Source organism: Manis javanica, chromosome 2, assembly GCF_040802235.1.
Source record: "Manis javanica isolate MJ-LG chromosome 2, MJ_LKY, whole genome shotgun sequence".
Lineage (NCBI taxonomy): Eukaryota > Metazoa > Chordata > Mammalia > Pholidota > Manidae > Manis > Manis javanica.
This window is the reverse complement of record NC_133157.1, coordinates 122,994,474-123,006,628: the sequence shown is the minus strand read 5'-3', so window position 1 is coordinate 123,006,628 and position 12,155 is coordinate 122,994,474. Positions and strand designations below refer to the sequence as shown.

The 12,155-nt window shown below is 37.2% G+C and overlaps 1 non-coding gene across 1 annotated transcript; it reads right to left on the bottom strand.

Moving 5' to 3' along the window:
• Positions 1-1,636: 1,636 nt before the first annotated feature.
• Positions 1,637-1,743, bottom strand: LOC140848120 (U6 spliceosomal RNA). Its single transcript, XR_012128666.1, has one exon. It is a non-coding gene; the product is annotated as a U6 spliceosomal RNA (small nuclear RNA).
• Positions 1,744-12,155: the final 10,412 nt, after the last annotated feature.

Genomic DNA, 12,155 nt, shown 5'->3' with positions numbered 1-12,155 from the left:
AGTGAACTGTGGGAGCCCAACTCTGGGGCCAGCTGTGCTTTGGAATCTATTAGAGACCTCCCCTGGAGAAAACTCTCTTTTAGTGTTCTAAGATCATTACCTCACACAGTGTTTTAGATAAACTAATGGTAAAAAAAGATTGTTTTAGATATTTGAGAAATTTTATGAAGTTGGGTATCACATGATTAGTTTTGGTGATACCCAAATTGTTTAATGGCATCATGGTTATATGATAGAATATTCTCATTTTTCCAGATTCTTAATGGAGTCTTTAGTGACAAAATGACTTAAAAACTTGAATTTGCTTCAAAAAAGTGACGATCAGTGAAATAAGTGTGGCAAAATGTTGATGGTTACTGAAGCTGGATAACTGGTACCTGGGGGTTTGTTATACTTTATTTTGGGGTATATTTGGAAATTTTTATCAGAAAAAATTAACAAGGACAAAAATTAAATATTTCACCTAAAAATATGGGAGTTACTTATGTGACAAAGATACTCAACCTATGTAAGGCCTTTGCTTTCTGTCTAGTTTAGATAATGCATACTTTTCTAGAACTTCTCCAGTTTAAGCTCTTTGGACCTGCAGTTTCCATTTGCAATGTTTAGGATGGTTTACCTAAAATTTTATATCTATATATTTTATGACTTTTTTTATGTTTTGGAAATACTGCTAAATATCAGTGATATCCATAGTTTTAGAAGAGATAAAGGAGGATTTATGATAACACCTTTCTTCCCCAAGGCAATATGTTTCCACATTCCCCTTTCTCTTATTCATACTGGGGGACCGCTGCTTCCTGGTAGTATAAGACATGCATGCTCCTTTTTGCTTTTCTCCCCAGGGGAAAAAGGTTTTGTTTGTTGATATGTTTCTGTTTAAGTCCATTTTCTGAAATGTCTTCCCAAGGGGTACCAATTCCTGGGCACCTTAAGTCAGGGAACCATGAATTCTATATGAATTTTGACAGTAAGACCTTGATATTCTTTTTTAAAAAGAAATGCATGTATTTTATTGATATATATATGTATATGTGTATTTTAGATAAAGAAAATGTGATATTGGTGTATACACACACATACACACACACACACACACACACACACACACATACAGGCACACACAAGCAATGGACAAGTACTAAGCCATAAATAGAAGGAAATTCTGCCATTTGTGACAACATGGTTGGACCTCGAGAGCATTATGCTAAGTGAAATAAATTAGAGAGATGAAGACAAAAACTGTATGATCTCGCTTACATATGGAATCTAAAAAACAAAAAACAGATTCACAGAAACAGAGAACAGATTGGTGGCTGTCAATGGCACTGGGTTAGAAGGGTGGCCAAAATGGGTGAAGGTGATCAAAAGGTACAAATTTCCGGCTATAAATCAGTAAGTCCTGGGATGTAATGCACATGTGATAACTATAGTCAATGATACTGCAGTGTATTTTTTTTCCAACATGTCTTTATCTCAGTGTTGTATTTGTAAATGAAAAGGGAAATAGCTGTAATTGGTATGAAAGAAAACAGGCAAATGATATGAACAGAAAATGTAGAGAAGATGTACACATGCTAAATAAACACACCAAAATGCTCAAAATCATGAATCATAGGGAAATGCAATTCAAACCAAAAATATGGAACACTTCACAAATTTGGATGTTATCCTTGCACAGGGGCCGTGCTAATCTTCTCTGTATCGTTCCAATTTTAGTATATGTGCTGCTGAAGCAAGCACTGTAGTGTATATTTTAAAGTTGCTGAGAAAGTAGATCTTAAAAGTTATCGCAAGAAAAAATAATTTTTAACAATGGGTGGTGATGGATGTTAACTAAATGTATCATGGTACTCATTTTGCAATATATACATAGATCAAATCACTATGTTGTACACTTAAGACTAATACAATATTATTTGTTAATTATATATATGTGTGTGTGTCTGTGTGTGTGTGTGTATGTGTGTGTATACACCAATATCACATTTTCTTTATCTATGTATTCACTGACGGACCCTTGGGTAGTTTCCATGTCTTGGCCTTAGTAAATAATGCTACAATAAACATAGGGTGCAGATACTCCTCTGAGATAGTGATTTCATTTCTTTTGGATATATATCCAGATGTAGAATTGCTGGATCATATAATACTTCAATTTCTATTATTTTGTGGGACTTCTATATTGTTTTCCACAGTGACTGTACCAGTTTACATTCCTGCCAACAGTGCACAAGGGTTGCACTGCCATTCTGTAGGACGCTGTGGTGTGACAGGTACTGAGATGCTGTGCTTCTGGTCCTTGTGCCATTATAGTTGAGCAATGTCTAGAACAATACCTTATTTATAAAGAGGCAGAATCTTGGTTTTGGTGGATTTGACTACTAGAAACAGAGACAGTGCCCTTTGTATTTTATTGTCCTATTTCCTATATGTGTGTATGTGTATGCCATCAATTCATTCCCCTAGGATTCCAGCCCAAACCAGTTTAGTGGATGGAGCCAGGGACTAGCAGTAGTCTACAAATATACTCCAATACCCATTTGTGTGTATGTGAAATAGAACAATCCATTTAGATCCCTAGACTTTTGGTTCTGTTCTATCATCTGTGGGTGCTCTATAAACTGAAAATTGAGTACTCAGATTAGAAAAAAATAAACTTGAAATCCCAATAAGGTCATTCAAATTTCTGGGTGGTCTGGGCTGCATGTGTTCTCAATCCTGTTCTGAGGTATTCCACTGACTTAGTGATGTAGTGACACTGTATATTGCATCAACCCAACTGTTGTAAACCAAGGGGTCCTGAAAAACATGTGTTAAACATTCTACTACAGAAAAATGAAATGTCCCTAAGAGGAATGTTGACCCTGACTTCGATCACTAGTTGAGAAGATAGAATATGAAGTTTAAATGCTGACTGTAGCATTTATAAGCTGTATGACCATGAGAACTTGGGCAAGTTAATATAATTCTCTGAACTATTGCTTTAACTTATTATCAATAAAATGGGGCTAGTGACATTTACTTTGTAAGACTGTAGTGATTAAATTATAAAGTACCCAGTAGAGTATTAATATATACTATGGGTATGTGGTGGCTGCTCAATGAATAGCAGCTGGGAATAAATTAATGATTAGTGTCTGTGCAGGAGGAAGTCAGAGAGAAAGAGGACAAAGGGGAAGACTTCATATTATTATGGGATATGAAGAAATTCCTGAGAAATCTGAGAAATAGGAAGCACTTCTGAAGGAAACCATAGAATCTCTTTCTCACTGGATTATTTATAAGAAGGCTGTGCACGTTTGTTGAAAGAGTTCCCTGTAGAGTGAACTACCTCCTGAGGTATGCTTTGGGTTCTGGGAAATGACAGTTAGCTGAGGAATTGCTATTGAGATTCACCCACAAACACAGACAGTGACCCTTCTAACAAGCTCATCTTCAATGACCTGTCTTCCTGCCTGTTGCTAGACAAGCTCACTGGCAGTTTTGTTTTCAAGTTTGACAAAAGCAGAGCTAATATTGAAGCAGCATTTATAGGTCTTTTACAAATGACTGTGATTGCTATGGAAACTAAAGGCAAAATGACAAACTCCAAGGGGTGCCTGCTTAGTTAATTGCTTAGGAAGGTAGGTGAAAGGAACAGAAAGTTCAGGCTTCAGAATATGAATGATGTGTTCAAGAGGAGGAAATGAAAAAATAGGCAACAACACCTTCAGGGAGGCCCTACACAGCACTGTTGAAATCATGGGCTCTGTGGAAACATTTTGATTAGAGAGTTTCAGTTATGCTACCTCTCAGATTCATGCTGGGGTTAAAAATAAAAGAAAGCTTATGTTACCTTAACTATTATACGATTAAACTGAGAATCTCTGGAAAGAAAGACAAAATGGTCAACATCTATGCTTCTTGGCTGGGTTTTAAATCCCTTTTTTAAAAACTACCTATACAAACATATATGGTCAATTAATATATGATAAAGGAGCCATGGACATACAATGGGGAAAGGACAGCCTCTTCAACAGCTGGTGTTGGCAAAACTGGGCAGCTACGTGTAAAAAAATTAAACTAGATCATTGTCTAACCCCATACAGAAAAGTAAATTCGAAATGGATCAAAGACCTGAATGTAAGCCATGAAACCATAAAACTCTTAGAAAAAAACATATTCAAAAGTCTCTTGGACATAAACATGAGTGACTTCTTCATGAACATATGTCCCCAGGCAAGGGAAACAAAAGCAAAAATGAACAAGTGGGACTATATCAAGCTGAAAAGCTTCTGTGCAGCAAAGGACACCATCAATAAAACAAAAAGGTATCCTACAGTATGGGAGAATATATTCATAAATGACAGATCCGATAAAGGTTTGACATCCAAAATATATAAAGAGCTCACGCACCTCAACAAACAAAAAGTGAACAATCCAATTAAAAAATGGGCAGAGTAGCTGTACAGACATTTCTCCAAAGAAGAAATTCAGATGGCCAACAGACACATGAAAAGATGCTCCACATCGCTAGTCATCAGAGAAATGCAAATTAAAACCACAATGAGATATCACCTCACACCAGTAAGGATGGCTGCCATCCAAAAGACAAACAACAACAAATGTTGGCGAGGTTGTGGAGAAAGGGGAACCCTCCTACACTGCTGGTGGGAATGTAGATTAGTTCAACCATTGTGGAAAGCAGTATGGAGGTTCCTCAAAAAGCTCAAAATAGAAATACCATTTGACCCAGGAATCCCACTTCTAGGAATTTACCCTAAGAATGCAGCAGCCTAGTTTGAAAAAGACAGATGCACCCCTATGTTTATTGCATCACTGTTTACAATAGCCAAGATATGGAAGAAACCTAAGTGTCCATCAGTAGAAGAATGGATAAAGAAGATCTGGTACATATACACAATGGAATATTATTCAACCATAGGAAGAAAAGAAATCCCACCATTTGCAACAACATGGATGGAGCTAGAGGGTATTATGCTCAGTGAAATAAGCCAGATACCAAATGATTTCACTCATATGTGAAATATAAGAACAAAGGAAAAGCTGAAGGAACAAAACAGCAGCAGACTCACAGAACCCAAGAAAGGACTAACAGTTACCAAAGGGAAGGGGACTGGGGAGGGTGGGTGGGAAGGGCGGGAGAAGGGGGGGAGAAGAAAGGGGGCCTTGCGATTAGCATGTATAATGTGTGTGTGGGGGGGCACGGGGAGAGCTGTGCAACACAGAGAAGACAAGTAGTGATTTTACAGCATCTTACTACGCTGATGGACAGTGACTAATGGGGTTTGTAGGGGGAACTTGGTGAAGGGGGGAGTCTAGTAAACATAATGTTCCTTATGTAATTGTAGATTAATGATACCAAAAAAAAACTACCTATAGTTTCATCAAGGATTAAGTAAGAATATAGAGTGTTTCCTAAGCTTCAGTGAATTCAGACACTTCAGGTTTTTTCTATTACATAAAAAAGATACATTCCTAGTATTTGATGCTAAGTGTAGTACTTTAAAATTTCATTTAAAACTTAAACATGTAGCATAGAAAAAAATTAAACCTCTTTTTAAAAAGTACACCTTAGTTAAAAGTGTTCTTTGTAAAGACTATAGGCTTTTCAGAAGTAATTTTCAAAGAACTCATATAGAAGCAGTTTGTAAAAACTGTAGGTTATTAAGACTTGATGAGGAAAGAACTATTGTATGTAATTTCAAGCCACACCTAGTTATCAGTGCCTCATCAGAAGCTCATGAGAGAGTGACCATTGTTCTTTATGAGTAAGGTAAGAGAAGATATGTTAAGATGAGGGGTGAGGTTTGGTGCTGTTAAGATGGTGTTATTTCTAGGACCAGCAATGCCCAAATTCTGTTTTGTTACTCACTCCCCCTCTGCAAAGAATTCTTAGCCTGAGAGTGAGACTCAAGCCTCAGAAACTAAATGTGAAACAAACACAGGACCTCTTTATATCTGAGGATAATTCTAGGAAAAAAGCTACTCACATAGAATCCACTTAAAGTGGGGACCAAAAAGTCAAAGCAGACAATGTAAAACAGATTTGGTAAGTATGGCTTTTGAAAAATAAAATAAAAATTCATAAGAATGAATTTGTCTTATAATTAGCAAAATGATTTGATAATGACAATTATGCACTAAATTATTAGCTAAACCAAAGCTAAGTCATGTTGATTTGAAGGACGTAGCAGACTGTTATTTTGGTGTCCCTCAATGACCACGATTCTTTTGATTTGTACCCCTATGGGCCCCTAACACATGGATTCTTAGCTTTGCTATGTAGGCAGCTTTGGCCAATGCAACATTAGCAAGAGTGACAAAGTGAAGGACTGGTAAGTCTTTTTACACTGAGCCTTGTCTTCTTGGAATACTTTTGCTTAGAACCCATCCACCATGCTTTGATAAAACATTGACAACCATGTGGAGAAGCCCACATAGAGGAGAACTGAGGCCCTCTAGCCAACTCCAACTGAGCTCGTGGCAAGTAATCAGTAGCAATTTCCAGTCATGTATATGAGACCATTCCAGATCTTCTAGACATCCCAACTCCAAGCCAACATAGTAACTCCTAGTCAACACATAGAACTGTGTAAAGCCATTAAATTTTGAGATGATTTGTTATGCAGCAACAAATAACTAAAACAGAAATGATTACCTAAAAGAGGGGTTGTGTCATAACATGTGGCATTGACTCTGAGCCTGGTAGAAGGAATGGAGAAATTTGGAGTAATGACAGGGACTGTTAGTGGAGGCTGGAAGGGCAGTGAGGACATTCCTATTAGAAACTGAAGAAAAGAGAACCTGAGTTGGCTGATCAACTAGCAAAACCCTTTGCCTGTGGAAATGCAGGAAATAAAACGGAAATAATGAAACTGTGGATCTGACTAAGGAGATTTCTGGGCAAAAGTTGAAAGTGCCATCTAGCTTCTTTTAGCTGTCTATGGTAAAGTACAGAAGGAACAATTTGAGCTCAAGAAGAAGGTGTTCGTATTTCAAGAAGAATTTAGAAGAATTAAAGAGGAACTAGAACTTATGGATTTCATAGTAAAATTGTTTTCATCCCTAGTTTCTTTAAGAAAAAATTTCTCAAAGTAACAAATAACCTCAGTTTGAAGACAAAATCCAGTATGCTGATAATAAAATATGGCCTCAGGGTGAAGGTCTCTGTTAAGGCATCAGAAAGATTTAAGGAGTATCTCAAAGATCCTTTCAGCTAGACAAGAAGACTTCTGAGAATCTTAAGGATGTTTTTCCATAGAACTCTGATTTGTAGCCTCAGAGACAATTGTCTTGAAGAGATTTAGAATGTGATTTTTGTCTAATAGAGTGGATCATAAATTGATACATAGAAAAATACAAAGTTTATAATGAAATTATACTATCCGGGATTAAAAAGGACAGACAGAGTTCATATGAAAAGATGCCTCAAGACCCCCAAACTCCTACAGGGAGGAGGCAAGCTCAGAAAGAAACTCAGTTACAAACCTGGGTTATTTCTCTCAGAAAAAGGAGGCTATCTATCCCCTAACAGAGTCTGGAGCACAGAGAATCACTCCCAGGGAGCAGGACTGGGCCATATTCAAGAAACTGGTTATATGTGCTTGGCTGGATTTCAAAATCACTATGGGCCAGTAACTGCCCTGTGCCTCCCATTTTCAATCATTTTTTTTTTGCATCCATCACCATAGTCCATTTTTATTTATTTATTTATTTATTTATTTATTTATTTATTTATTTATTTATTTATTGAGAGGGCATCTCTCATATTTATTGATCAAATGGTTGTTAACAACAATAAAATTCTGTATAGGGGACTCAATGCACAATCATTAATCAACCCCAAGCCTAGTTCTCAACAGTCTCCAATCTTCTGAAGCATAACAAACAAGTTCTTACATGGTGAACAAATTCTAACATAGTGAATAAGTTCTTACATGGTGAACAGTGCATGGGCAGTCATATCACAGAAACTTTCGGTTTTCATCACCATCATGAACTATAAACAATCAAGTCAGATATGATTATTTGTTTGATTTTTATACTTGATTTATATGTGAATCCCACATTTCTCCCTTATTATTATTATTACTATTATTATTTTTTAATAAAATGCTGAAGTGGTAGGTAGATGCAAGATAAAGGTAGAAAACATAATTTAGTGCTGTAAGAGGGCAAATGTAGATGATCAGGTGTGTGCCTATAGACTAAGTATTAATCCAAGCTAACAAGGCAACAAAACATCCACGGATGCAGAAGATTTCTCTCAAAACAGGGGGTTGGGGTTCTAAGCCTCACCTCTGTTGATCCCCAATTTCTCACCTGATGGCCCCCATGCAACTGTGCCTGTCTTGGGTTCTTCCTCCCTTGAGGAATCTTACCTGTCTCTGGCTAACCAGTCATCTTCTGGGGCCATACAGGGAAATGTAAAGTTGGTAAGTCAGAGAGAAGCAATATTGTTTGAAAAGGTTAGCTTTTTACTTCTTTGCAGATTTATGCCCTGTGACTTTTATGGCCAGCATTTGTCTTGAGGTATCTTTACCACTTGGAAGAATTATGATACTCGGTAATTTCGTTATCAGGCACGAATTCTACTTAAGGGTTGTAATTAGGAAGGACGAAGAAAAGCTATAGAAGTAGCAGACGGAAGAAAACATGGAAATATTGATTATTTCTTTGACATATCTTCTTGTAGAGTAACATAAGTATGGATAGGTTTTAAACTACTAATTAAATTGTGTACACACATTAACATTATAGGAATACAGCTACATAACCAAAGCAGACCTACAATTACCAGCCATCTCCAGTGAAACCAAAAAAACCAGTTAAGCACCCTAGGCATTTGTGAAAACTTATCAATGATATGATGGATATTGTCTAACTGAATTTGAATAGTTTGAGAAAAATCAGACAAATTAAAACAGCACATTCCTGGGAACTGTTCACATCCCATATGTTCTTTTAACAGTAGATAGTCTGTAGTCGCAAGATTTTGGAGTGCTGCAACTTGCACTTCTCCTAATTCTTGGTTGAGTTCCGACAGTATAGATCTAGTCAAATTTGTTGTTTTACTGTATGCACAGGCAGCTTAGATATCTCCTTCTTCATTCCAATGGCAAGTCCAGGAACCGGTGGGATGAAAGAAGCTACAACTGCAATAGCGCCAGGATATTTGTTGAAGTTTTTTGATGTTCATCTTCTGGAATGGCTCTTCCAGAGAATGTTGATGTTGGAAGTTCTTCTTCATATCGTATTTTAGTTCATTTTCTGGGTAGCCAAATTAGGCTTTGATCCTCTGTATAAACACAAACAAACCTCTTGCCCACACTTTGACATGCCCTTTATATCATTGTGAAGAACTTATTGGACATCACCACACAGGAACTGCTTTTTTATTTTAAGAGAAAGAAATATTATCAGAAAAATGTACTTCCATAGCTGATCATCTGACACCCTTTAAATGATCAAAATTAAGGATATTTAAAGCATGCTTTAATCATTGATTTACAGTTAGTTTTATCCTATCAGGGAGTAATCCCCCTTTTCTTTCCTTTTTTTTTGTTATCATTAATCTACAATTACATGAAGAATATTATGTTTACTAGGCTCTCCCCTATACCAGGTCCCCCCGACAAACCCCTTTACAGTCACTGTCCATCAGCATAGCAAAATGTTGTAGAATCACTACTAGTCTTCTCTGTGTTGTACAGCCCTCCCCTTTCTCCCACCCCCCCATCATGAATGCTAATCATAATACCCCCTCTCTTATTCCCCCCTTCCCCCTCCCTACCCACCCATCCTCCCCAGTCCCTTTCCCTTTGGTACCTGTTAGTCCATTCTTGGGTTCTGTGATTCTGCTGCTGTTTTGTTCCTTCAGTTTTTCCTTTGTTCCTATACTCCATAGATGAGTGAAATCATTTGGTATTTCTCTTCCTCTGCTTGGCTTATTTCACTGAGCATAATACCCTCTAGCTCCATCCATGTTGTTGCAAATGGTAGGATTTGTTTTCTTCTTATGGCTGAGTAATATTTCATTGTGTATATGTACCACATCTTCTTTATCCATTCAATTACTGATGGACACATAGGTTGCTTCCAATTCTTGGCTATTGTAAATAGTGTTGTGATAAACATAGGGGTGCATCTGTCTTTTTCAAACTTGAGTGCTGCATTCTTATGATAAATTCCTAGGAGTGGGTTTCCTGGGTCAAATGGTATTTCTATTTTGAGCTTTTTGAGGAACCTCCATACTGCTTTCCACAATGGTTGAACTAATTTACATTCCCACCAGCAGTGTAGGAGGGTTCCCCTTTCTCCACAACCTCGCCAACATTTGTTGTTGTTTGTCTTTTGGATGGCAGCCATCCTTACTGGTGTGAGGTGATACCTCATTGTAGTTTTAATTTGCATTTCTCTGATAATTAGCGATGTGGAGCATCTTTTCATGTGTCTGTTGGCCATCTGTATTTCTTTTTTGGAGTACTGTCTGTTCAGTTCCTCTGCCCATTTTTTAATTGGATTATCTGTTTTTTGTTTGTGGAGGTGTGTGAGCTCTTTATATATTTTGGACGTCAAGCCTTTATCGGATGTGTCATTTACAAATATATTCTCCCATACTGTAGGGTACCTTTTTGTTCTATTGATGGTGTCTTTTGCTGTACAGAAGCTTTTCAGCTTAATATAGTCTCACGTGTTCATTTTTGCTGTTGTTTTCCTTGCCTGGGGAGATATGTTCAAGAAGAGGTCACTCATGTTTATGTCTAAGAGATTTTTGCCTATGTTTTTTTCTAAGAGTTTTATGGTTTCATGACCTACATTCAGGTCTTTGATCCATTTTGAATTTACTTTTGTGTATGGGGTTAGACAATGGTCCAGTTTCATTCTCCTACATGTAGCTGTCCAGTTTTGCCAGCACCATCTGTTGAAGAGACTGTCATTTCCCCATTGTATGTCCATGGCTCCTCTATCATATATTAATTGACCATATATGTTTGGGTTAATGTCTGGAGTCTCTAATCTGTTCCACTGGTCTGTGGCTCTGTTCTTGTGCCAGTACCAAACTGTCTTGATTACTATGGCTTTGTAGTAGAGCTTGAGGTTGGGGAGTGAGATCCCCCCTACTTTATTCTTCTTTCTCAGGATTGCTTTGGCTATTCAGGGTCTTTGGTGTTTCCATATGAATTTTTGAATTATTTGTTCCAGTTCATTGAAGAATGTTACTTGTAATTTGATAGGGATTGCATCAAATCTGTATATTGCTTTGGGCAGGATGGCCATTTTGACGATATTAATTCTTCCTAGCCTCGAGCATGGGATGAGTTTCCATTTATTAGTGTCCCCTTTAATTTCTCTCAAGAGTGACTTGTAGTTTTCAGGGTATAGGTCTTTCACTTCTTTGGTTAGGTTTATTCCTAGGTATTTTATTCTTTTTGATGCAACTGAGAATGGAATTGTTTTCCTGATTTCTCTTTCTATTGGTTCATTGTTGGTATATAGGAAAGCCACAGATTTCTGTGTGTTAATTTTGTATCCTGCAACTTTGCTGTATTCCAATATCAGTTCTAGTAGTTTTGGAGTGGAGTCTTTAGGGTTTTTTATGTACAATATCATGTCATCTGCAAATAGTGACAGTTTGACTTCTTCTTTACCAATCTGGATTCCTTGTATTTCTTTGTTTTGTCTGATTGCACTGGCTAGGACCTCCAGTACTATGTTAAATAACAGTGGGGAGAGTGGGCATCCCTGTCTAGTTCCCGATCTCAGAGGAAAAGCTTTCAGCTTCTCGCTGTTCAATATAATGTTGGCTGTGGGTTTATCATATATGGCCTTTATTATGTTGAGGTACTTGTCCTCTATACCCATTTTGCTGAGAGTTTTTATCATGAATAGATGTTGAATTTTGTCAAATGCCTTTTCAGCATCTATGGAGATGATCATGTGGTTTTTGTCCTTTTTTTTGTTGATGTGGTGGATGATGTTTATATATTTTCGAATATTGTACCATCCTTGCATCCCTGGGATGAACCCCACTTGGTCATGGTGTATGATCCTTTTGATATATTTTTGAATTCTGTTTGCTAATATTTTATTGAGTATTTTTGCATCTATGTTCATCAGGGATATTGGTCTGTAATTTTCTTTTTTGG